Consider the following 22,617-nt stretch of genomic DNA (forward strand, 5'->3'; position numbering starts at 1 on the left):
GAGGCGGCGCCAGGCTGCCAGGAACCCTGGGAGGGCAGGACCCACCAGCTGGAAAAACCCCCAGCAGGTCTTGCAGCTTCTGTGACCACTGGGACCACTCCAACAGATCTGGGGGCTGTGGAGGGCTGGGAAGGAGGTGCTCAGACGCCCCAGGGAAATCACTAGCCACGACTGCCCTGCCGCTCCCCTGCATTCCCAGCCTGGGCCCAGGAAGCTGCCTTGGGAAGAGGCCCCCGGTCATCTCTCTGTCCTGTGGCCTTGGGGACCTCTGGCGTGGAAGGTTTCGGACCCGCCAGGCCTCTGCCGCTCATTGGTGCTGTGATATGACTGACACTCTATCCCCTCTTCCATCTGCGGATTCCTCCTGTATAAAATGCGGTCGGTCGTGGTGAAAACGAGAGAGTAGTTTCAGTGTACCAAGAGTGGCTCAGGACTTCCCTGGTGGCTCAGTGGTAAAGCATCTGTCTACAATGCGGGAGACCCGGGTTCGATCCCTGGGTCAGGAAGATCCACTGGAGAAGGAGATGGCAATCCACTCCAGTACTATTGCCTGGAAAATCCCATGGACAGAGGAGCCTGGTAGGCTACAGTCCACGGGGTTGCAAAGAGTTGGACACGACTGAGCGACGTTCTTTCTAAGAGTGGCTCAGGACGTTCAAAGCAGCAAAGCTGGCTGGCGCGCGGGGCAGCAGGAGGAAAGGGGTGTAGCATGTCATCCTCACAGCATGGATTTCTGTCCCTGGGGTAAAGGGGAGCCATGAAAGGGATTAGCCCAGGAGACACACTATCAGATTTGTGTTTTCCAACGTGGTGCTGGCAGAAGCTGAGACCGGGAGGAGGCTGCATCCACTGGGGCTCTGGTACCAGCTCCAGGCCAGACACCCAGGGTCCACATGCCTGCCCTGCCCACTCCCCGCTGCTGCAGACCTACTTAACTTACCCTGCCAATGCCTTAGTTTCCTCATCTGTTAAATGAAAATAAGAGGATTATGAGAATTAAGTGAGAGACATAAAGCACGAGGCCAGAGTAAGTGCTGAATCCAGGGCAGCCATTACTGTTCGTCAGTAAAAACCGTCATTTTAAGCAGAGTACATCATGTGAGACGCCGGGTTGGATGAAGCAAAAGCTGGAATCAAGATTGTTGGGAGAAATATCAACAACCTCAGATATGCAGATGATACCACCCTAATGGCAGAAAGCGAAGAAAAACTAAAGAGCCTCTTGATGAAGGTGAAAGAACAGAGTGGAAAAGCTGTTTAAAACTCGACATTCAAAAAACGAAGATCATGGCATCTGACACCATCACTTCATGGCAAATAGATGGTGGAAAAGTGGAAACAATGACAGATTTTCTTTTCTTGGATTCCAAAATCACTGCAGCCACAAAATTAAAAGACACTGGCTCCTTGGAAGAGAAACTATGACCATCCTAGACAGCATATTAAAAACCAGAGACAACACTTTACCAACAAAGGTCCGTCTAGTCGAAGCTATGGTTTTTCCAGTAGTCACGTATGGATGTGAGGGTTGGACCATAAGGAAGGCTCCGTGCTGGAAAATTTATGCTTTTAAATTGTGGTGCTACAACAAAGGAAAATATAAGCAAGGTGAAAAGACAGCCTTCTGAATGGGAGAAAATAATAGCAAATGAAGCAACTGACAAACAACTAATCTCAAAAATATACAAGCAACTTATGCAGCTCAACTCCAGAAAATAAACGACCCAATCAAAAATGGGCCAAAGAACTAAATAGACATTTCTCCAAAGAAGACATACGGATGGCTAACAAACACATGAAAAGATGCTCAACATCACTCATTATTAGAGAAATGCAAATCAAAACCACAATGAGGTACCACTTCACACCAGTCAGAATGGCTGCGATCCAAAAATCTGCAAGCAATAAATGCTGGAGAGGGTGTGGAGAAAAGGGAACCCTCCTACACTGTTGGTGGGAATGCAAACTAGTACAGCCACTATGGAGAACAGTGTGAGATTCCTTAAAAATTGCAAATAGAACTACCTTATGACCCAGCAATCCCACTTCTGGGCATACACCGAGGAAACCAGAATTGAAAGAGACACATGTACCCCAATGTTCATCGCAGCACTGTTTATAATAGCCAGGACATGGAAACAACCTAGATGTCCATCAGCAGATGAATGGATAAGAAAGCTGTGGTACATATACACAATGGAATATTACTCAGCCGTTAAAAGAATTCATTTGAATCAGTTCTGATGAGATGGATGAAACTGGAGCCGATTATACAGAGTGAAGTAAGCCAGAAAGAAAAACACCAATACAGTATACTAACACATATATATGGAATTTAGGAAGATGGCAATGACGACCCTGTATGCAAGACAGGGAAAGAGACACAGATGTGTATAACGGACTTTTGGACTCAGAGGGAGAGGGAGAGGGTGGGATGATTTGGGAGAATGACATTCTAACATGTATACTATCATGTGAATTGAATCGCCAGTCTATGTCTGACGCAGGATGCAGCATGCTTGGGGCTGGTGCATGGGGATGACCCAGAAAGATGTTATGGGGAGGGAGGTGGGAGGGGGTTCATGTTTGGGAATGCATGTAAGAATTAAAGATTTTAAAATTTAAAAATAAAAACTAAAAAATAAAAATAAAAATAAATAAATAAATAAATTGTGGTGCTAGAGAAGACTTTTTATATTTTCGTTCAGAAAGGCCACTTGACTGATGGAGGTAAAACTGAAAGGTGTTCTCCACAGCCCTCCCTCACTCATGTCAGTGGCTTCACTGGGCCCTTGGACTTCAAGATGCAACCAGATCCAACCTAAAGGAAGTCAACCCTGAGTATTCACTGGAAAGATTGATGCTGAAACTGAAGCTCAAACACTTTGGCCATCTGATGCAAAGACCTGACTCGCTGGAAAAGACCCTGATGCTGGGAAAGACTGAAAGTGGGAAGAGAAGGGGAAGACAGAGGATGGGATAGTTGTATGGTATCACCAACTCAATGGACATGAATTGGAGCAAACTCTGGGAGATGGTGAAGGACAGGGAAGGCTGGGGTGCTGCAGTCCATGGGGTTGCCATGAGTCAAACACAACAGCATCTGAACAACAACGAAAGAGTCGTAATCAGTGAATGCAGGAGTTTGTGAAGACCAAAAAGGACGGAGTCACTGAAGGCCCTTGAGAGTGCCTGAGGAACAGTGTGGCCCGGAGGACACAGTGTAACAGGACTCCCTGGCCCTCCTTGGGTGCCAGGCTGGGAGCTGATGCCTAGATTGGACTCCCGCCCCTCTCCTCCCTGTGCCCTGGCCCTATCCACCCACATGACCCAGCTTCCTGTTTGTGATGCCAAGGCTGGTGGGAGGAAATCAGTGCCCCCACCCTGGGGCTGGAGGGCAGGAATGTGGATGTGCTGACGTCAAAGCGTGTCCTAGTTCTAGGGAAGTCGGGATGGGAAGGGCTTCCTGCAGCTTCGCCTTTGATCCCATGGCTGCACTGGAGATGTGAGCCAGCCCAGAGGGAGTCCAACCACAAGAGCAGGGTTTTTTTCTGATGGATGCCCCTATAGTGAAGTCAGGGTCCTACCCCCACACGGCTACGTGGTCCAAGGAAATCACCTCCCCCTCCCAGGCTCAGCTTCCCTAGCTATAAGGATCTATGAGTGTCCATTCCAAAGCCTGCTTCACTCCTCAGACGCATATTAGGGGACCCAGCCTGACCTGGAAGGACTGATGCTAAAGTTGAAGCTCCAGTACTTTGGCCACCTGATGAGAAGAACCAACTGATTGGAAAGGACCTTGATGCTGGGAAAGATTGAGGGCAGGAGGAGAAGGGGGTGACAGGATGAGATGGTTGGATGGCATCATGGACTCACTGGGCATGAGTTTGAGCAAACTCCGGGAGATGGTGAAGGTCAGGGAAGACTGGCATGTTGCAGTCCATGGGGTCGCGAAGAGTTGGACATGACTTAAGAGAGTCAACAGCCTGAGCTGGCTGATGGTGGGGGTAAGAAAGGAGGCCCTGAAGCCAGCAGACTGTGGCCAAAGCATTTCTGGAGGTGGCTGCAAGTGGTTTTCCCAGCATCAGGCCTGTGACGCAGGCTGAAGCCTGACCCAGGCACCTCCTGGCCCAGTGACTCAGTTTCCCCAGCTCTGCAGAGGCATAATATACCTCTTCTCAGCCGTGCAGAGGCAGTGAGGCGTGGCTGACACATGTCCATCTGTGGGGGTCCTTCATAATATCATCTATCAAGCACTTGTCACACCCTCAGAGATTTATGTGTTTTCAATTGATTCCAAATTTAATCCTAAGAGATAGAGACTGGGATTGCTTCCATTTTACAGAAGGGTAATCTGAGGCTTCCCTGGTAGCTCAGTGGTAAAGAACCTGCCTGGCAACGCAGGAGCTGAATTGTACTTAGTCGTCCAGTTGTGTGCGAGTCTTTACGATTCCATGGACTGTAGATGACCAGGCTCCTCTGTCCATGGGGATTCTCCAGACAAGAATACTGGAGTGGGTTGCCATGCGTTCCTCCAGGAGATCTTCCCAAACTAGGGATCAAACCCAGGTCTCCTGCACTGTGGGAGACCATCTGAGCCACCAGGGAAGCTCAAGAATACTGGAGTGGGTAGCCTATCCCTATCCAGTTCCCAAACCAGGAACTGAACTGGGGTCTCCTGCCCACAGTGCAAATGTGGGTTCAATCCCGGGTCAGGAAGATCCCCTGGAAAGGCAATGTCAACCCACTGCAGTATTCTTGCTGGGGAAGTCCCATGGACAGAGGAGCCTGGTGGGGCTACATATAGTCCCTGGGGTTGCAAAGAGTCAGACATGACTTAGTGACTAAACAAAAACAACAGCAAAGTGAGGCTCAGAGAGGCGAGGGAAGCTGCCTGAGCTCACAGTTAGGAAGTGGCAGAGCCAGAAAAAGAGCACCGTATATCCCCGACATCAGCAACACGCCCCTTTGACCATGGCACGGCCATCATCTCAGAGCACACCGAGCAATCTGCCCCACAGAGGGTCTCCCACCCACTCAGACAGCCTGACCTGCAGGCCCCCAGAATGTGAGGAGGTGGCCCAGACCATCCAAACCTGTGTGCAGGTCTGCCCTCCCTTCTCCAGGGTGACCACCCATGTCTCCCTGAGCAGCAGGCTCACCCCTGCCCCACGCTCCCTGGAGCACAGGGGCTCAGGCTCGCCACCCCTGCGTGGTGGGAGTGAAAGAGTGCCCGCCCAGGAGCACTGGGAGGATGTCCGAGGAGGGCTCAGAGGGCTCAGGGCTCAGTGTCCAAGGATGTCCGAGGAGGGCTCAGAGCAAGGTCTTGGGACAGCAGGAGAAACCAGGGGTGAACCTTCTAACGCCCTCCACCCTGTTCTGCTGCCTTGCCTGCCCGCCCTCCCATGGCCTCTCTGCCTTTCTCCAGGACACTGCTCAGCCCCACTGTAGAGCCGGAGAACCTGGGAGAGAGTCCAGACTTGCCCGCCACTAGCGGACCATTTTTCCTTTCTCTGAGTCTCTTTCTTTTTCTGTATAAATACATCAGCATAACAGCTGCCTCATTTCAAGACTGTTGGATATTAAGACATGATGTTTTGAAAGTGCCTGGTACAATGTCTGACGTAGAGCAGTCATTTGATGAAATCACAGCTGTTGATGCTGCTCTTGGTATCTTTTCATTCAAGAGTCCAGACAATAGGAAGAGCTCACTGGGTGTCTGTGAAGCCCTTTCCCCAGACGCCCAGTAGGTGGCGGCAGAGACTCCTTGTTAATTGAAATCCCTGGTGAGCGACAGCTCTCTCAGCGTTCAGGACTGTTAATCCCATCCGCAGTTGATTCCTGAGCACCCCAGCAAAGCGCCCAGGCCCAGGGTCAGTGGGAACAGATGGGAAGGGCAGGGACTTCTAGCCAGTGGATAGGTCGGGAAGGAGAGTACTGACCACTTCGAAAGAAAGCTTGGTTTCAATTCTGCACATATACCCAAAAGTGGGATGGTAGGATCATATGGTAATTCTATTTTTTTATGGTAGAATTAAAATTTAATGGTAATTTCTATTTTCATATGGCAATTCTAATTTAATTTCTTCTCTTTCTCTCTCTTTCTCTCTCTCTCTTTTTTTTTTTTTGCCATGCCTGTGGCATGTGGGATCTTGGTTCCCGGACCAGAAATTGAATGCATGCCTCCTGCATCGCAAGTAAGGAGTCTGGACTGCCAGGCAAGTCCCTATTTTTAATTTCTTGAGGCCCCTTCATTCTGTTTTCAACAGTTGAGTTCAGTTCAGTTCAATCACTCAGTCGTGTCCAACTCTTTGCAACCCCATGGACTGCAGCACACCAGGCCTCCCTGTCCATCACCAACTCCCAGAGTTTACTCAAACCCATGTCCACTGAGTCGGTGATGCCATCCAACCATCTCATCCTCTGTCATCCCCTTCTCCTCCCACCTCCAATCTTTCCCAGCATCAGGGCCTTTTCAAATGAGTCAGCTCTTCGCATCAGGTGGCCAAAATATCGCAGTTTCAGCTTCAGCATCAGTCCTTCCAATGAACACCCAGGACTGATTTCCTTTAGGATGGACTGGTTGGATCTCCTTAGTATCCAAGGGCTCTCAAGAGTCTTCTCCAACACCACAGTTCAAAAGCATCAATTCTTTGGCGCTCAGCTTTCTTTATGGTCCAACTCTCACATCCGTACATGACTCCTGGAAAAACCATAACTTTGATCAGACAGACCTATGTTGGCAGAGTAATGTCTCTGCTTTTTAACATGCTATCTAGGTTAGTCGTCGCTTTTCTTCCAAGGAACAAGTGTCTTTTAATTTCATGGCTGCAGTCACCATCTACAGTGATTTTGGAGCCCCCCCCCAAAATAAAGTCTGTCACTGTTTCCACCGTTTCCCCATCTATTTACCATGAATTGATGGGACCAGATGCCATGATCTTAGTTTTTTGAATGTTGAGTTTTAAACAGCTTTTTCACTCTCTTTCACCTTCATCAAGAGGCTCTTTAGTTTTTCTTTGCTTTCTGCCATTAGGGTGGTATCATCTGCATATCTGAGGTTGTTGATATTTCTCCTGGCAGTCTTGATTCCAGTTTGTGCTTCATCCAGCCCAGCGTTTCTCAGTCCGGTTTTCAACAATAGCTACACCATTTTGCATTCCTACAAACAATGCGCAAAGGTTCCTGTTTCTGCTCATTCTCACCAGCACGTGTTTTCTTTTTCCATTTGTTTTGTTTTGTTAATAATAGCCATCCTGAAAGGAGTGAGGTTTTGATGATTTAGTGATATTGAGCATCTTTTCATATACCAGTTGGCCATTTGTAAGTCTTCTTTGGAGAAATATGCATTCAATTCCTTAGCCCATTTTTAAACTGGATTACTAGTTTGAGTTCTAGAAGTTTCTTATGTCTTTCAGATATATCCTTTGTCAGACCAGTGGCTTGTAAATATTCTCTCCCATTCTGTAGGATGCCTTCTCGTTCAGTTCATTGTGTCCTTTGCTTTGCAGAAAGGTTTAGTCTGGTGATCACTGTAGCACTGTTCACAGTAGCCAAGGTGTGGGAGCAGCCTACGTGTCCACGGACAGATAATGGAGAAGGAAGATGCGGTGCGTGCGTACAGTGAGGCCTCGCTCAGCCTTGGGAAAGAAGGAACGCTCGCAATTTGCAACAACGTGGATGAACCTGGAGGACACTGTGCCAGGTGAAATCAGCCAACCACAGAAGGACAAACCCTGCATGAGTCCACTTGCGTGAGGTCCTTAGAGGCGTCAGATTCACAGAAACAGAGAGCAGAGGGTGGGTGCCAGGGCCTGAGGGCCAGGGCAAGAAGAGCTGCTAATCGAGGTGTCTGCACCGAGTTTCAGGGTGAGTGAGCTCTAGGGGTCTGTGTACAGCCTGTGTGTGCAGCTGACCTGCTTAGTGCACCGTGTACCTCAAAATCTCTGAGGACAGGTCTCAAGTGTTTTGGGTTTTTTTTCAAAATTTTTTCTATATTGGAGTATAGTTGATTTACAATGGATTCTTTTCAGGTGTGTAGAAAAATGAATTACCCACACATATATCTATTCTTTTTCAGATTCTTTCCCCATATTGTTGTTGTTCCGTTGCTCACTGATGTTTGACTCTTTGGGACCCCACGGACTGCAGCTCACCAGGCTTCCCTGCCCTTCGCTGTCTCCTGGGGTTTGCTCAAACGCGTGTCCGTCGGGTTGGGGATGCCACCCAACCGTCCCACCCCTGCTTCCTGTCGAGGTTACTACGGGTTATTGAGGAGGTTCCCTGTGTTGCACAGTGGTTCTTGCTGATTTTCTGTTTGAGCGCCCTTTGTCTGTGTTAGGCCCACACGCCCTATCCACCCCCGCCCCCGTCCCCTTTCTGAATCTGCAAGTCTATGTCTGTTTCGTAAATAAGTTCATTAGCATCCTGTTTTAGATTCCACATATAAGTGGTATCGTACGTTATTTGTCTTTATCGGTCTGACTTAAATGTCATCTTAAGTGTTCATACCACAAAAAAATACTTTGAAAAAAGAACAAGGAAGAAAAGAAAGTTCAGGTGAAAACCATCACTGAAATCTGAAGGACGGGGGGCGGGGGGAGAAGCAGAGGAGGTTTGGGGCTCCCCAGCCTCCACTGCCCTCTTCTCTCCTTCATCTCTCCTGTTCCTTCCTCCTTCTCCTCCTTTCTTCCTTCTCTCAACAAATACGCACCATGTGCCCACTACATGCTCTGCACTATGCGCTGAGAACGCAACAGGGAGCCAGACCAAGCCTGTGCCTTCTGGAACCTCCACACTAACAGTGAGACACAAAATAAACAGAAAAACTGAAGAAACAAGAAAGATCCTTGCAGATCCTGGCAAGTATCAGGAAAAGAATAAAACCAAGTGATGGGATTCAGTGCCCAAGCAGAGAGGTAAGGAGGGCAGTGGGCAGCTGGGGGAAGGGTGCGCCTGCCAGAGCAAACAGCCTGTGGGAAGGCTCTGAAGCACTCAAGTCCATCATGTATTGGGGAAGAGGCAAGAGGCAACTGTGAGGTCAGCAACAGACAAGGGGCCCAAAATGCCAGGCTCAGCCAGACGTGCAAGGGTGTCTGCAAGCCTGCAGCAACCACAACTGCCTTGAACACTGACAGCACTCTCCAGGTGCCAGGCCCCAGTCTCAGCCCACTTTACAGATGGGGAAACTGTGGCAGGAGCCACAGCCGAGGCAGGGTCTTCAGGGCTCCTGGAAACCTCCGGGGCCACTGGTGAGAAGGAAGAGAGAAAGCAGGGCAAATTTAACCTGTATTTAGCACCTCTGGGTACCAGGCACCCTGCTGGGCTGTTTGATGTTGAGTCCACCGTCATCCTTACTCCAGAGGATGGTACCATTGTGATGCCCACCCTAGAGATTGTGAAACTGAGCATCCAAGAGGAGAGGTAATTTCCTTGAGGCCACAGTCAGGGAGTAGCAGACCCAAGACTTGAACCTGGGTCTTCCTCATTGAGGCAGGGGGTTCCCTGTATCCCCGAAGCCTCAGAGCTCCCTGGAGGCCATTCTTCCTCAGACCCTACAGGCACCCTGGCTGCCGCTCCTCAGGGTCCTTTGATCCTGCCCATCAGCTTGTCCAGTCCATACAACCACGAGGTCCCCTCTGTCCCCCACGGCCAGTACTCCAGCACATCCCATCATCTCTCCCTGGATGGCTGGGCCCTGTTTCCTTCCTCCCTAACACTTCGACAGTCTAAGATGCTGTAGTCCCTTCTGTCCAGCCATCTCCCCATCTGACTGTACCCTAACACTGTGACAGTCTAAGATGCTGTAGTCCCTTCTGTCCAGCCATCTCCCCATCTGACTGTACCCTAACACTGCGACAGTCTAAGATGCTCTAGTCCCTTCTGTCCAGCCATCTCCCCATCTGACTGTACCCTAACACTGCGACAGTCTAAGATGCTGTAGTCCCTTCTGTCCAGCCATCCCCCCATCTGACTGTATCCTAACACTGCGACAGTCTAAGATGCTCTAGTTCACTTCTGTCTGGCCATCTCCCCCATCTGACTGTAGTCTTAACACTGCAACAGTCTAAGATGCTCCAGTTCCTTCTGTCTGGCCATCTCCCCATCTGACTGTAGTCTTAACACTGCAACAGTCTAAGATGCTCCAGTTCCTTCTGTCTGGCCATCTCCCCATCTGACTGTACCCTAACACTGCGACAGTCTAAGATGCTCTAGTTCACTTCTGTCCAGCCATCTCCCCCATCTGACTATTCCCTAAATCCTGCAGACCTCTCCAGCCTCATTTCTTAACCCCCTAAACCCTGTGCTCTGGACTCCACCACCCTGACACATATATTTTCCTGAAAAAACGCACCATGCATGAAAGCAGACACGAGTCCATCTCACTCATCCCTCCTTCCTCAAAGCTTAGCACTGCACCTGGCACAGAGAGCAGGCTCCGTGAAGGTGGACGGATGGATGAGGCTGATGGGGATGAGCAATGGATGGACGGATGGATGGAGATGAACAAATGGACGGATGGATGAGGCTGAATGGAGGTGAGCAAATGGATGGATGGATGGATGGAGATGAACAAATGGATGGATGGACGGATGGACGAGGCTGAATGGAGATGAACAAATGGACGGATGGATGAGGCTGAATGGAGGTGAGCAAATAGATGGACGGATGAGGCTGATGGGGATGAGCAATGGATGGACGGATGGATGGAGATGAACAAATGGACGGATGGACGGATGGACGAGGCTGAATGGAGTTGAGCAAATGGATGATGGATGAGGCTGATGGGGATGAGCAAATGGACGGATGGATGGATGAGTGAGGCTGAATGGAGGTGAGCAAATGGATGGATGGGTGAGGCTGAATGGAGGTGGATAAATGGGTGAATGAATGGATGGGCAGACAAATGGATGGATGGATGGATGAAAAACTATTCGAGCATGTGTTGTACCCCTGACTCCCAGAAAGGAGGTCGGAGCATAGATGGCAGCAGGGAGCCAAGTAAGCGGTCCTCCAGGTGGGACCGTCTGGGTTCAGGAGCAGGGGTCAGTGCTGGGGGCAGGCCATCACTGGGTGCTGTCGACCTCTTGTGTGCACAGAGTTATGACGTGTGAACCCCAAGACGTGACCTGGAGCGTCTGCTGGAAAGGACAGGAGTGGGTGGAGTACCAGAGCTGGGAGCAGTGAAGCATGTCAAGGCTTTGACTCAGTCAGGTGCTATGGGAGTTTGAAAACTGAGTACAAACACCCACCCCACGCAGGGACACAGTCTTGTACAGGCACAGAGGACTGTCGCTTGTGGTGCCATGACTGAGCTTCACTGTGGTCCCTGAGAAGGTGAGATTCTGCCCATCATGCAGATGAAGACACTGAGGTTCCTGAAGGGGAAGTGACTTGTTCAAGACCGCCCAGCCAGAGGATGGCAGAGCTGGGTTAGCCCAGAGTGCCAGAAGAAGGTGGCCTGGTCCTTGCTGAGAATGCACCTGGCCTCTCTTCGCGGGAGCCGGACGCACAGGTAGCTCAGATGTGGGGCCAGGCTTAAGAGCGTGCCCACGTGCAGTCTCCAGGCCTGCCCCCCGAGCTGGCCCAGCACCCAAATAACCTTCCCAAATGCAATGTGACCATGTCCTGCTCTTCTCTGAACTTCAGCTCTTCAGTGGCACAGGATGAAACCCTAGCTCTGGACTTGACCTTCTAGCTCCTTCATTCTCTGACCCCTGGAGACCCCTCCAGCTTCCTGCTTCAGCTCCCTGCACTCCGTCACCCTGAGTGCTTATATTTTCCTGAACAAACACACAGTGCGTGCTCTCAAAGGCTGAACACCTTTAAACAGCCCAAGCTCTGTGTCAGGGCCACCTTCCCGGTCTTCTTCACTCCAATAGTTCCTACATGGTCTTTAAGGTGTAGCTCTGCCTTCAGCCACCATCTGTGACCCACCCACCCACACCTAGGCTGGGTGAGGCAAGCCCACTGCTCTCTGCTCCAGTCACATGCTATGCTGAGCTCTGCCGTCAGCGCAATTATCATAGAGCAGCAACCCGCTGGTTGCTAGTCTGCCTCTCCGACTAGACTGTGAATTGCAAGAGGGTGGGCATCACGACTTGCCTCTGGAGCTGCGGTACCTGGCACAGCACCTGGCTGGAAGAAGGGAGAGAAAGACAGGAAGGAGCAAGGCAGGGCAGGAGTGAGGATGAGCGAGATGGGAGGAGGGCAAGACGGAGAACAGGGAAGGAGGGTGAGGAAGGGCAAGAGGAAGAGCCGTCGCGCGTTCTTTCCTCTACATTATTTTATTGAAAAGTTTGGGCAGCGAGGAAACCCGCAGGGAAGGGGCCACACCTCATTGCGTAGGGCTTTGATGATTTTTGCTAAAGCTGCAGACCATTGTTTTTAACCGTAATCTTTGTTTTTAATTGGCTCACTGAACCAAATGAATCTTAAAAGGAAATGCTGCATCACTATCCTGAACGGAAGCTAGAATCACTTCCCATCAACAAAAAGTTTTCATAAAAATGAATAGAACTGGTGCTTACCGTGTGCCAGGTGCTCTGCTAGGCACATCGCTCACGTTAACTCCTTCAGTCCCGGAGCAGCCTTAGGATGAGGCCCCATTGTGTCTCAAGCACAGAGATGGGGAAACTGAGGCACAGAGCCCCACCCAGTGTCACAGCGAGGAAGCAGCAAGGTTACCATCATAAGCCAAGCAGCCTGGCTCTAAGAAACAATCAGATAAGACAATGTCTTGTCTTCTGTCTTTTTCAGGTTCTGTGCCTGAAGCCTTTCTTTGTTACAGATATCAGCAATTGCTAAAGAGGCATGGTGGCTCAGATGGTAAAGTGTCTGTCTACAGTGTGGGAGACCTGGGTTCGATCCCTGGGTCGGGAAGATCCGCTGGAGAAGGAAATGGCAATCCACTCCAGTGCTATTGCCTGGAAAATCCCATGGACAGAGGAGCCTGATGGGTTACAGTCCATGGGGTCACAAAGAGTCGGACACGACTGAGCGACTTCACTTTCACTTTCAGCACCAGCCTGAAGCTTTCTGAAATAATCCACTGATGGAAGGGGAATCAGAGAAAAACGGATTTCTCATGGTGTGGTCGGTCTACTTTTATTTCATGTGAAGTCTGGAAAACGGCCTCTGCTCATTGGCTCAAAACGAGCCGGTAGGGTGCAGCCCATACTTCGGGAACCTGGAACAGAAGGAGCTCCCAGCAGCATCGCCAGCACCACCCTGGCATTTTTAGCTCAGAAGACTGTCTGAAACTGTAGGAGACAGAGCCAGAGAGGAAGTGGAAGAATGAGCGAAATTCTAAAATTAAACAAATAAAATAAAATTAATTTAACTGTATAGCAAATTGATCTATAATTGGGGTATCTTAAGACCACGGAGAAGAGAAAAAGAACAAATCCAAGACACCTCTTAACACAGCCAAAACACCATGCTGCCCTTGCGCTAAAGGCAACCGAAGTGGAAGGAAAGGCTGAGCTTTGTACAATAGGTTGGCTGTGGCTCTCCAGGTCTGAAACTGCACGTGGTTACTGTAGCAATGAGCCAATGAGCAAACACACTGGTGTTTTTGGAAGTCAGGGTTTTCAGCAAAGGACATACGAAGACGGAGGGGAGAAAATTCCTGTGGTGCTGAACTGGAATTTGAGGGGAAAGCATGACCTCATGCTGTAAATGCTGTTATTGTTGTTCTGTCTCTCAGTCGTGTCCAACTCTTTGCAACCCCGTGCACTGCAGCACGCCAGGCTTCCCTGTCCTTAACTGTCTCCCAGCGTTTGCCCAAACTCATGTCCATCGAGTCGGTGATGCCCTCCGACCATCTCATCCTCTGTCTCCGGCTTCTGCTGCTGCCCTCAGTCTTTCCCAGCATCAGGGTCTTTTCCAACGTGTTGGATCTTCGCATCAGGTGACCAAAGTATTGGAGCTTCAGCTTCAGCATCAGTCTTTCCAATGAATATTCAGGGTTGATTTCCTTTAAGATTGACTGGTTTGATCCCCTGTAAGTGTATGCAAATGAATGTTGATTTCCAGCTCTCTCTGCTCAAAGGATTGGGATCAATGACACTCTAATAACAATGAGCCCACCAGAGCTTGGTTTTTAATATCATTCCCAATGCAGGGAACCAGGGCCATCTGGGAAAATGGACAATTCCAAGTTTGGGAACAAGAAAAATACAAGATGAGCCTGGAACAGCAGGTTTTGGCAGAAGATAAGGAAGTGACCAAAGAATGATACATCAAAAGGACACAGGAGCCAGCTCCAGGAGATCACTGTTGCCAACTGTGGAACAATTTAAGTATTGACTTGGACGGGACAATCAGCATTAAATAATGATGGCAATGGATTGTACCATGCTGAATTAAAAAAAGAACCCACAAACTCCCCCTGATAAATATAAAATAAAAAAGAAAGAAAGGAAAGGGGAAAGGGAAGAGGGAGGAAGGAAATGGGGGCAGAGGGAGGGGGTTTGAGGGAAGCTCGTCCTTGAAGAAGAATGCCAACTAATGAATGAAGAGGAAATGATGGGTTTATAACATCATTTGACAACCATCTGTAGTAAAAGAAACTAATTCCTTTGTCATCAGTGGATGCTGGAGAGTCATCAAGGCAGAATCATCAAGGAATGATGGAATTAGAATACCATTTGGATCCATAAATTGATTTAAGTAAGAGTCATCAGTCGGGGGATGCTTATGCGGGGTAGGCAGGGTATATACACAGTCTCAAAGCTCAGCCTCCGTATTACTTGCTAATCCTACAAGAGAAAAATGGACCTTTGTTGCAGAGAAATCTGGCAGAGCCCAGCTTAGCCAAGAGCTCATTTGGGACCATTGGACCTCACGTGCCTCCTGATGGGCTGCGCGGAGGACTGGACAGCGATGCTGGGGAAGCCCTGCCAAGATGCGGGACCCGGGTCTGATCCTGAGCAACAGGCTGACAAACCGGCACCACAGGACAAGGACGTTCTACAAAACAATGGCCCTGGATTTTGCAGAAATGTCAAGGCCATGAAAGGCACAGAGGATGGAGGGACTAATTGTTTCAGATTGAAGGAGAGAAAGGAGGCAATACAGATCTCATCCTGGGCTGGCCTGCAGATGGGGAAAAGAAATGCTATCGGGGTATTCCTGGGACAACTGGCAACATCTGAATATGAACTGCATATAAGATAATCGTGTGTACCAAATGAATGTTGTGATTATGCGGGGGGTAAGGAAGCATGTAGGGGTAAAAAGTCGTGATGGCTACAACATGCTTTGAAAGGGTTAAGCAAAACAAGGAGGGGTGGGGGAAGAAGGTATAGAGATTCATACAGCAAAGGAGATGGAAGCACAAGAATCGGTCCATTTAGAGCAGGATTTCTCAACCTTGTCCTTATTTTGTAGACGCGGAGTGTCTCATCTTAAACCGGTTTTCTGAAGATCTGTTTGCTTTTGGCTGTGCTGGGTCTTGCTGCTGCGTGCTGGCTTCTCCCTGCGGTGGTTTCTCCTGTGGAGCGTGGGCGCCAGGGGCTGCAGGCATCAGTAGCTGTGGCCTGTGGGATCAGCGGGAGGTGGATTCTTAACAGCCAGGCCACCAGAGAAGCCCTTAACCTTGTCCTTATCAACAGCATCAACCAGAAAATTCTTTCTCTTTTGTGTGTTGCACATGGCAATTTCATCACTTGGTTGTAAGAGTCGGGCTGGGCATTAGCGATGTAATCTCTAGGTTGATTAGAGGTCAACCACCCAAATGCCATGAGATTTAGTACTTTGTCCTAGAGGGAACCCCCTCAGTCTCTCTAGCATGAGTGTGTGTGTGTGTGTGTGTGTGTGTGTGTGTGTGTGTGTGAAACAGAAACATTCGCTCAGTCGTCCCTGACTCCTTGTGACCCCATGAACTGCAGCCGCCAGGCTCCTCAGTCCATAGGATTTTCCAGGTAAGAATAGTGGAGTGGATAGCCATTCCCTTCTCCAAGAGATTTTCCAGGCCCAGGGAGCAAAACTGGGGCTCCACACTGCACGCAGATTCTTTACCGTGTATACGGGCACTAGGGAAGCTGACAACCATCTTACCCTCCGTCACCTCACACAGTGAACATTTTTTTCCTTGTGATAAAAACCTTGTTGAGAGGGGCAGTCACAACATACTACGTATGAGGTGGCATCATAGCAGTGTTGAGTAGCATCCTTGGCCTTTACCCACTGGTGCCAGTAACAAGCAAAAATCTCTCCAGACAGTGCGTCTAGACCTGTCCCCTGAAAGGCAAAACCACCTCCAACTGAGAACCGCTGCTCCAGGTGAAGGGCCGAGAGGCGTTTATTGAGCCATTCTTACCACTTTGCGGATTTATACATTTCCCAAATACAAATGCTTAAAGCAACAGCCCACGTGTCAAAGTGTTGGCTGAAATAAAAACGAACAACGTGAGAGCTGTGGGTTCCAGTTTTATCTGGGGACTCGCTGAGGGCCATAGTCCAGGAGACCGACTTTCAGATAGTTCTGAGGAACTGCTCCAAGGTGGGGGAGGCAGGGGCAGGTGAGCAGGTGTGCAATTTTGGAGAAGGGGTACATGCAATCATGCAAATCTCTCAGCAGGGTTGCTGTTAGTCTCAAGGAATAGATATCTCAGTTAATGATTTTAGTACTTTCCTAAGTATGGAGAGATGCAAGAAATTGGGTTCATAAAATTTTCTCCTGAAAATATCTAACTATGTAAAGGCCCGTTCTGCCAGTTTCTCCAGAGCACGGAGAGTTCCTGATCTCTGCCCAGGACTCCTTTCAGGGTGTGGTGAAAGTGGAGAAGGAACAACGCAATTCTTGTAGAGCTGGATTCAACAGTCTTGGTAAAAGAAAGCGGCTGTGGGGGCTGGGGGCGGTGCAGTGTGTGTGCGCTTAATCCCTCAGTCACGTCCAGCTCTTGGCGACCCCATGGACTGCAGCCCGCCTGTCTCCTCTGTCCACGGGATTCTCCAGGCAAGAACACTGGAGTGGGTGGCCGTGCCCTCCTCCAGGGGATCTTCCTGACCCAGGGATGGAACCCACAGTCCTGCGTCTCCTGCACTGGCAGGCAGGTTCTTTACCAGGTGAGCCATGAGCGGTCGGGGGGTGTAGAGGGAGGGGCATTTACTCCTCTGGCCGAGTTGTTAGAGCCTCATGGTCCCTGTTCCCTGTTTGAGCTCCTTGGTGGCAGGTATCTTTTTCACCTTCATTGCCCCGCAGAGGACCTAGCCACAGCGATTATGTGTCCACCTGGGCAAATTCACAACACCATCTTCTGCGTCTGGGAATCCATTGATTGACCATCAGATTGGGCGTGCATGCCACCAGCTAACGAGGCCAGAGCCAAGAGTCAGCTGAGGTGAAGCAGAGCATGGAAGCCCAGACCCTAAGCCCAGAGGGTTGGTGGCAGGTGGGGTCCTCACAGAGAAGCAGGAAGGTGTCTGAGCCAAGGCTGGGCAGGGACCAGCACGTGGCCTGGAGTTCCCAGTGGGCCCAGCATGGAGTGTTGGGACTTTTGATGGAGCCAGGCAAGGGGGGATCTGGAGCAGGCAGCAGGGAAAGGAAGCTGATGCAGCCAGCATATTGAATGGGGCAAGAAGAGCCATGCCCAAGAAGGCAGGACCTCGAGCCTCCAGCTGCAACCCCCTAAAGAGAGCGAGCTCCCTGGCTTCAGCCCTTCACTCCTGCAGCCCCCATTGCCTCCTCAAACTGGACTAATGGAACATTCCAGAAGGAGAGGCTTGGACAAGAAAGAAGAGGAAGGGATGTGGAACCACAGCCACTGCACAGAACTGGGTTCTCATGTGGTCCATGTCTGAGAACACGGACTTGAAGCCAGCCTTTCCGGACCACCTGTGGCAGTCCCAGAGCCCTGAAGAGGGCATCAAATTCCAAGGCCTCTGACAGTCCTGCCCGAACCAACTCTCAGCACTTCTCTACCCTACCACAACCCCCCAACTCTGCTCCCTCACATCACTGCAGCCACACTGGCCTCCTTGCTGCTCCTCAAGCCAATTGAGACAGTCCCCCAGCTCCAGGACCCCTGCACCTGCTGATCTCTCTGTCTGGAATGTTTTACTTCGTATCCTCTCAGTCTTCCTTCCTCACTTGCTTCAGCTCCATTTGCACCCTCTGAGGGAGGCCCTTCCTGAACCCCAACCCCAGTCCTAAACTGCGAAAGTGAAAGTGTTAGTCACTCAGTTGTGTCTGACTCTTTGGGAGTCCATGGACTGTAGCCCTCCAGGCTCCTCTGTCCATGGAATTCTACAGGCAAGAATACTGGAGTGGGCTGCCATTCCCTTCTCCAGGGCATCTTCCCCACCCAGGGATTGAACCCGGGTCTCCTCCGTTGCAGGCAGGTTGTTTACCATCTGAGCCACCAGGGAAGCGCATGAACTGTTCTACCCGGAACTTATTTCCTTCATAGCAGCATTGTTTCACTTCTGAAATGATACTTGTTCACTGCCTCTCTTGCTAGACAGTAAACTTCGTGGAGGTGGGGACTTCATCCTATTCCCAGTGATATACTCTCTAGAACAAGGTCTGGCATACAGTAAGTTCTCAATAAATACTTGAAAGAATGAAATACTTTAATTCATCACCCTTCTGTTCCTTGTTAAGGTTGTTCCCACCTCCAAAAGGAAAAGTCCTGACTCCACTTCTCTTCCTTTCAAATCTTTACTTTACCAAACTCTTTTTTCTTATTCTAGAGTGGGAAAGCTGATCTTAAAAAAATTTTATTTTTGAAGAGCAGGGGAGATCATAGTAAGCCTGATATTGACTTCCCTTAGGGAAGTTTTGCCTTTTTTTTTTTTTTTTCTTGGCTACGCTTCATGGTTTGTGAAATCTTAGTTTCCTGACCCTGGTGGCTCAGACGGTAAAGAATCTACCTAGAGTTCGGGAGACTCAGGTCCGATCCCCGGGTTGGGAAGACCCCCTGGAGGAGGAAACGGCAACCTGCTTCAGTATTCTTGCCTGGAAAATCCCATGGACAGAGAGGCGTGGCAGGCCACAGCCCACGGGATCCCACACAGTCGGACACCACTGAGCAACTTACACTTTTGCTTCTCAGTTCCCTGCTGCTGTTGTTCAGCTGCCCAGTCGTGTCCGACTCTGCAACCCCACGGACTGCAGCACGCCAGGCCTCCCTGTCCCTCACCATCTCCCGGAGTCTGCCCAAGCTCATGTTCATTGCATCCGCGAGGCCGTCCAGCCATCTCATCCTCTGACGCCCTCTTCTCCTTCTGCCCTCAATCTTTCCCAGCATCAGGGACTTTTCCAATGAGTCATCTGTTTGCATCAGATTACCAAAATCCTGGAGTTTCAGCTTCAGCATCAGTTCTTCCAGTGAATAGTCAGGGTTGATCTCCCTTAAGATTGACTGCTTTGATCTCTTGGCTGTCCAAGGGACTCTCAGGAGTCTTCTCCAGCACCGCAGTTGGAAGGCATCAACTCTTTGGCGTTGTGCCTTCTTTATGGTCCAGCTCTCACAACCGCATGTGACCACCGGCAAGACCACAGCCTTGACAGTACAGACCTTTGCTCGAACAGTAACGTCTCCTTTCCAACACACTGTCTCAGGTTTGTCACCGCTTTCCTGACAAGAAACGATTGTTTTCTGATTTCACGACTGCAGTCACTGTGCGCAGTGACTTGGGAGCCCAAGAAGAGGAAATCAGTCACTGCTTCCACCTTTTCCTCTTCTATTTGCCGTGAAGTGATGGGACCGGGTGCCATGATCTTAGTTTTTCTAATACTTAGTCCTAAGCCAGCTCTTTCACTCTGCTCCTTTACCCTCATCAAGAGGCTCTATAGTTCCTCTTCGCTTTCTGCAGTCAGAGTGGTATCATCCGCATATCTGAGGTTGTTGATGTATCTCCTGCCTGTCTCGATTCCAGCTTGTAGCTCATCCAGCCCAGCATTTCTCACGATGTGCTCAGTGTATATGTTAAACCAACAGGGTGGCAGCAGACAGCCCTGTTGTACTCCTTTCTTGATCTTGAACCGGTCAGTTGTTCCATACACAGTTCTAACTCTTCCTTCTTGGCCCACATACAGGTTTCTCAGCAGACAGGTAGGATGGTCTGGTATTCCCATCTCTTTAAGAGCTTTCCACAGTTTATCATGATCCACACAGTCAACGGCTTTAGCATAGTCAATGAAACAGAGATACATGTTTTTCTGAAATTCCCTTACCTTCTCAACCCCAGGTGCTCAGCAGTTTCTAAGCACTGGAGCACCAGGGAATTCCCAGAATAGTTTTGCTCTTAAAGGTGGGTTCCTAGTACTTCCCTGGTGGCCCAGCAGTTAAGACTGTGTGATCCCAATGTAGGGGGCTCAGGTTTGCCCTCTGGTCAGAGGACTAGACTCCACACGCCCCAGCTAAAGATTCCATGTGCTGCAACAAACACCGGCATAGCCAAATAAATAAATAAAATTTAAAGTAAAACAAAAAAAAATTTTAAGTGGATTTCCCAAATGCTGATTGTGACCAGCCCTGGAAAACCAGCATCATGCTGAATAGCGCGAGACTGGGCGTAGGCTCCGAGCCAGGCTCCCGCTGTGGCCTCTGCCAGCCACGCTCTTCCCCTCACTGTGTGCATGAAGACCCCCAGCTAAGCCTTCAGATATTGGCTCAAATATCCTCCTCTGTAAGAGGCCTTCCCCCGACCCTCCACGATGCAACGGTCTCTGCCACAGATGGCATGTTTGGTTCACAGAACATTTCATATTTGTAATTGTTTGCTCCTTGGTGGGTTTCCTGCCTCCCACCCTGGACTGCCGGCTCCAGGAGGGCAGGGACCCTGCCTAGGCTGTGTCCCACTGCACACCCAGCACCTGGCCCACTGTGGGTGCTTGCTGAGCACACGATGAAGGGTTAATGAAGAGACCCTCCCCGGAAGCCTCCAGCGTGCAGAGCCCACCTCACTGCCCCTCACCGAGGATCCACCTGAGCCCCTCTTACCCATCACGGGACCACACAGTCCAGCTGCCCTTTTCTTTCTCCCCACTGTTCCAGGAATTCTGCTGGGACACTGCCAGAGATGGGCAACTCCCTTCCCCAGCCCTCGGCACAGCACGGGATTGGGGGGAGGGCGCCCTGGGGGGCCCTCCTGCTCACTAGAAGGGCTCCTCTCAGCCATGGCAGGGCTGGAACGGAAACTGCCGCTTTAGGACAGGTCCTCAGTCCCCTGCTGTTGTGACAAAGCTTCCAGTTGAAGGTCATAACCCTCCCTGTTAAGACCTCAAAAGGCACAGGCCCTGGTTCTCAGAGTCATCAACCCTTTTCCCCAATCCCCACCCCTACCCTCACACCCACACAGAGCCATCCTGAAGTCCCCACTGCCCCCAGAGTGAGCACAGCCCTGCACCTGGCATTCCAGGTGCTTCCTGATCCTCCACCCCAGCCCTGCTCACCTGGCCGCTCAGCATCCCAGGGTAACAGGCCGTTTCTCAGCCCCAGGGGTCTGCCTGAGCTGAGTCTCGTTCAGGACATCCTCCAGGCAGGGGCGGAACCGGCCTCTCCCATCGCTGTGCTCCACACATCTCTGCACACCTCAGCCCGACGGCAGCAACAAACCTACGTTGAGCTTCCTAAGAGCTCTGCGTGTTCTGAGTGCTTTGCGCTAACTCATTTAATCCTCACAACAAGCTCACAGTAGGCACTAGTCACTCATTCATTCATTCAGGGAATTTGTTGTTGTTCAGTCACTCAGTCGTGTCCTACTCTTTGAGACCCCATGGACTGCAGCATGCTGGGCCTCCCTGTCCATCACCAACTCCCGAAGTTTACTCAAACTCATGTCCACTGAGCTGGTGATGCCATCCAACCATCTCATCCTGTCGTCCCCTTCTCATGCCTTCAATCTTTCTCAGCATCAGGGTCTTTTCCAATGAGTCAGCTCTTTGCATCATGTGAAATAGGTATGTATTTATTGTGGACCATGCTGTTCTAGGTGCTGGGGACACAGCAAAGAACAGATCTCACAAAATTCCCTGCCCTCTGCAGGTTACATTCTGGGCAACTAAAATAAAATACAGGATTATGGGACCTCCCTGATGGTCCAGTGGCTAAAGCTCCATGCTCCCATTGCAGGGGGCCCGGATTCAGTCCTTGGTCAAGGAGCGAGATCCCACACGCCAAAACTGAGTTTGCCTGCTGCAACTAAAGACTGTGCCGCAATGAGGGTCAGAGGTCGCAGGCTGCAGCTCAGACTTGGTGCAGCCAAATAAATATTTGGTGCAGCCAACTATATGACATAATGTACAATTTTATGTATAACATATGGTTAAATATATGAATATTTAATTAAATACTGAAGGAGGGCACAAGAACCCATTCCGGTGTTCTTGCCTGGAGAATCCCCATGGACAGAGGAGCCCGGCAGGCTGCAGTCCACGGGGTCGCACAGAATTAGACCCAACTGAGCGCACGCATGCATATGTTAAAGTAAAAATGCAGGGTTACTGAACAGTGATTAGAGCCACATGGGAAAATAAAGCAAGCAGGGGGAACGCAAAGGCTTGGGTGGATCGGGGTTGTCCTTTGCATGTTGGAGTTAGATAAGATGACATTTAAGCAGAGACCAGAAGAAGGTCAGAAAGCGAGGCAGGCTCGCATCTGGGAA

This window comes from Ovis aries, chromosome 16 (assembly GCF_016772045.2).
Source record: "Ovis aries strain OAR_USU_Benz2616 breed Rambouillet chromosome 16, ARS-UI_Ramb_v3.0, whole genome shotgun sequence".
Taxonomy (NCBI): Eukaryota; Metazoa; Chordata; class Mammalia; order Artiodactyla; family Bovidae; genus Ovis; species Ovis aries.